The following is a 4,673-nucleotide window of genomic DNA, read 5'->3' on the forward strand; positions in this document are numbered from 1 at the left end:
ACACACACACACACACACACACACACACACACACACTACCGGTCCTAATAGAACATTTCCTTTGCAACTGCAGTCAAAACATAACAGCTAGAGTACTGCAGTGGGAGAGAGACAGAGTGAGAAAGAAAGAAAGAAAAAAGAATGTATAGGTAGAAAAAAAGAAAGGATATTTAGAAATAATTTGTTTGAGTTGAGTTGTTGACACTGCAGACGCCAAAGATCAAAGCCGAAGATAAAAGTAAGGGTGATGAAAAAACCATCCCTAGATTTCAAAGTCTATCAATATTTGGTCTTACTTTCTCAGTGAACAAACAGCAAACATCCTGCAAACTGTCAGCAAGTAGTAAAGAGAAGCCCACTCCAACTCAAACTAACATTATTTTTGTGCCAGTCCCTTGGTTTAAACAATGGCAGCACACTGTTCAGCTATTAACAAAAGATCCCCTGCTGTGGGCTCTCCTCAACTTGCTCAATGAGTCTGGTTCTGTTGGCGCCATGGTGCCTGAGTCAGGCACGGCTCCAGGTCCAGGGGCACCATTCTGTGCTGATCTGGTAATGCCTTGCTATGTGCCCAGCGCTTGACCCGGTCTCCGGCACCATGGCCACCGGCCCCTGCCATCTGTGTCCCCAGACGGGCCTGTCTGGCACTGCCGTCCACCACCGCTAAATGACAGAGCAGAGAGCAAAGTGGAGCAGAGTGGGCCAAGAATCAGCAGCACACACAGTGTAAATGTCGTCTTTAAGGTTTATGGGGAACTATATGTGGATTACAGCACAGGCCTGTGTTTTTTTGGGGGCAAACACCTTGTGTTGATCAAAAAAGACAGGAAAGACAAATATCCACAAACTGTTAATTGTGTTCAGTGTCTGAGGCCAAATATGGATGTCCAGCGGGGCTGAGATACTGTGCATGTAATAAACTTGGGGACATAATTCATGTGTGGTTGCAATAAAAAAAAAGAAGAGAACTATCCATACACCGTTCATGGTTTTAAGACACAATATAGGTCAAGTATAGTTTAACTACTTTAAATAATTAACTTGGGGACATAAGCCATGGGTGGCTCATACGAAAAAGTATTTAAAAAAAAAAAACTATCGCATGTTCATGGCCATGTTCACATACACATAAACATACACTATGTGGCCCCTTCAAGGAAGGAAAGATGACTGTCCACAAACAAACAAAGATGAACAATATACAATACTAAAGATGAAGGGTTGGCATTCTCACATGTTAATCACTTTTTCCAAATCCATATGCTATCACATACAGCCAAAAGAACAAGACAAACTGCTCTTTCTCAGTCCAAACATCTACTCCAGTCTAGGTGAGGTCTCCAGTGGACTCTGGTGATTACTGCAGGGATAAGTGCTGCCCTGCCCTGCCCTCCCCTGCCACACACACACACACACACACACAGACATAGACTTGGATATATGCTGCCCTGGCCTGCCCTGCCCTGCCCTGCCCTGCCCTGCCCTGCCCTGCCCTGCCCTGCCCTGCCCTGCCCTGCCCTGCCCTGCCCTGCCACACACACACAAACAAACACTCACTCACACTCACACTAACACTTACACACAGACTCACAGACACACAGACGTAGACGCAGACGCACACACAAACACACACACAGACACACTCACACACAGTGTTGTGATTAGATTACACAAGGGCTGAACGTCAGGACTGGAATTGATGAACTAACCAGTGCTGTCAGCCTGCACCTTATTAACAGGGTGAGGCTAATTGGCGTCTCCTGGGAGATGGCTGTGTGAAACACACGGAAAGGGCAACACACAAACACACACCACGCAGCATCAGGATAAACACAACACAAAACCCTTCAGAGAATTAATTATTGTATGTTCAAATACATAAAAAAAACTACTAAGGATAATAATAATCTAATCTAATTCTGTTTCTGGTGTCTAATTTCTATCCACTAAAACAACGGGCAGACATGTCCATTCTATTTTTTCTTTTTTGCCTGATCTGGTTAGAACAAAACAAGTGTAAAACTCCTAAAATAAAGTGTGCCAATGTTTTCACAGAGCAACCAGTCTCCAATAAGCTCTAATTAGCATGCACTGCAGTATTAATTATAACCTAGGTTTCCTTTCCACCGTTTGTGCTGATCTTGGTCTTGTTCAGGCGTACTGATAACACTAAAAACATGCCTGGTACTCCAATATCAGAATTATCCAGATGAACATAAATATGTCTGGCACACTGTAAATGTAATAATCAATTGATTTACCAAAGATATGATTATTAATATATTATTCTTTATTTCGGGGTTTAGAAGAGCTTTTCTCAGCTGTGCAACTATTGATGGACACGGGCGTCTGCAAATGGGTAGTCTGGAAACATCCACAGTTTTGATTTGGATGATGAAAGGGATTGAAATATCCTTCTTGTTGTTAGCAGAGACAATGCTGGCAAGTCCAGTCTGAACAAACGTGTTAGAGACAGGCAAAGTGGCAGGCAGTGGAGAGCCAAACAGGTGACAGTCTCACCAGAAGCACCATGGCTAATGCTATTTCAGACACAAGAACCCTCTGACAAAATGGAGTCCCCTCTTCCCGTGATTACAGCGCCGTATACACACACACACACTACACACCACACACATTACACACCAAACACACAGACAACACAAACTCATGCACATCGCAATTATCACTCCTCTCAGGAATATCTCTCTATCTTTCTCTCTCTCACACACACAGACACACACACACATTCATAAATAACATACCTCGATGTCATAAATGTGTGTGTTAACATGTAGTGTCGGAAAAGTTGTCAATTATTGCTGTAAAGAAGGAATTCATTTGAAGATGCTGTGCCAAAAAGATGACTAACAAATCATGATTGCAAAACATTTCACCGTCATAATTCTGAATGACCATGACAGCCTAACTCACGCTGATCTAGAACTTGGAACCAAAGGCTATTTGTCCTTCGCCTGGCCTTATATGTTATAACTTTTTCATTAATGTCTTTTCTCCTTGTGGTGCTCTGTAGATAAGCGGCTTAATTGTTTTAGGGGACAACCATTTCCATAACCCGTGGAGTTTCTTATCCACGATCAGCACTGCTTATCAACCCGCATTTAAATAATGTGTCCGTGCCCGTCCATACCACAGCAGAGCCAAGGACCCTCAAGAGACCTCTGGGATTGCATTTGATCTGTAAAATGCCACCAAACCAGACAGAGAAAAAGGACATCTGTCTTAGGGGGGTGGGCCTGAGGTGAATGCAGACAGTGTTTAATAGGCAGAGAGCACCTTCAATCACTCCTTTTCTGTCTGTAATTGGTGCTTAGACATTCGGGCAGGGCTCTTGGGGAGAACTTTGTCTTGCCAAAAATGGCATGGTGCTTGATGAACTCTCATGAATCATCAACCAGGGTGACTCATCCTTTGATCAGAGGGAGTTTTTGGAAGTAGGTGAGTGCCAAGAACATGTTGATGTGTGTGTGTAGAAAATGTTTTTGATTGATGAGGGCAGAAAACTGTGTTACCTCTAAGGAACCTGGACCCCCGTTGCTTGGGGACCCAAAGGTGTAAACAGTAAACAATAAACACAGTTAACGTAGTGAACCGAGTAAACAGACTGAACGCTGAAATCCCCACCTATGAGTAACTCTGAGTCCAGGCCGGTGTTGTTGTCTTCCTCTCTGGTGTCCCACAGATGCACAGATGCGGAGGAGGGCTTGATCTCCTCACTGTCCTCGCTGTAGAAGCCCGACTCTTGTGAGCTCTCCAGGAAGCTGGGCACGTGCTGGGGGTCAGGGTCACGGTCGGACAGTGGTAGGAGGTCAGCCTGGTCATCAGGGGTGACGGAGGCCGCAGCATTAGAAGAGGAGGAGAGGGTGTGGTAGGGGTGGGGGAGGTCAGGGAGGAGTTGGAGACTGGAGGTCTCCCTTAGGCTGCCTGATCGCACAAGCAGCAGCAGGAGCAGAGAGCCTAAGAGAGACAGAGAGAAAAGAGAGGAGAGAGATACAAGAGAGAGGGAGGAAGTGAGGAGACAGGTGAGAAAGAAGAAGAGATAGAGAAGAGAGGAGGATAACAGCGGAGTCACTGCCTGCAGTAAAGCATTGTGGGAGCAGGAATGAGCACCTGAGGTCCTCGATAACTTTTGAAAAATATTGTACTCCTCTATCAAGCTTTTCCAAACTATAGCATTATAGCGTGCTATGCAATAGATTACAAAATACAAATTAATTGTATTTACATCACACGTTCTGAAACAGAAAAATAATACATCAGAATAAAGATGGAGAAAATGGGAAGGTCATCCATTCCCAGTGGAAGTCTTCAGTCTTAGTCAGAGAGCTGCTCATGGTGAGCTTCAGCAGGAAGTATGGCTTAGACAGATGGGTGCAGGATAAGCCCTTCCTACCAGGCAATGAGTCTAACCTGCTCAAAGACGTCTGACCCCCCTAGTCAACGCCCTCTCCCCGTCTCAGTCACAGATGGCTGAATCAGACCAGCTTAATTTCCCCCAACATTAGGGGGTCCGCCTGGAATAATCTCCAGCCGCCACACACACACAAATTAGTTAAATTCTTTCTAAAAATCAAGATTCACGTTAACATAACATACTTAAATATCATATGCATAATTCTCCTGCCTTCTCTGTCTCATAGATAAACAGACACAGA

The sequence above is a fragment of the Sprattus sprattus genome (assembly GCF_963457725.1).
Source record: "Sprattus sprattus genome assembly, chromosome: 10".
NCBI lineage: Eukaryota > Metazoa > Chordata > Actinopteri > Clupeiformes > Clupeidae > Sprattus > Sprattus sprattus.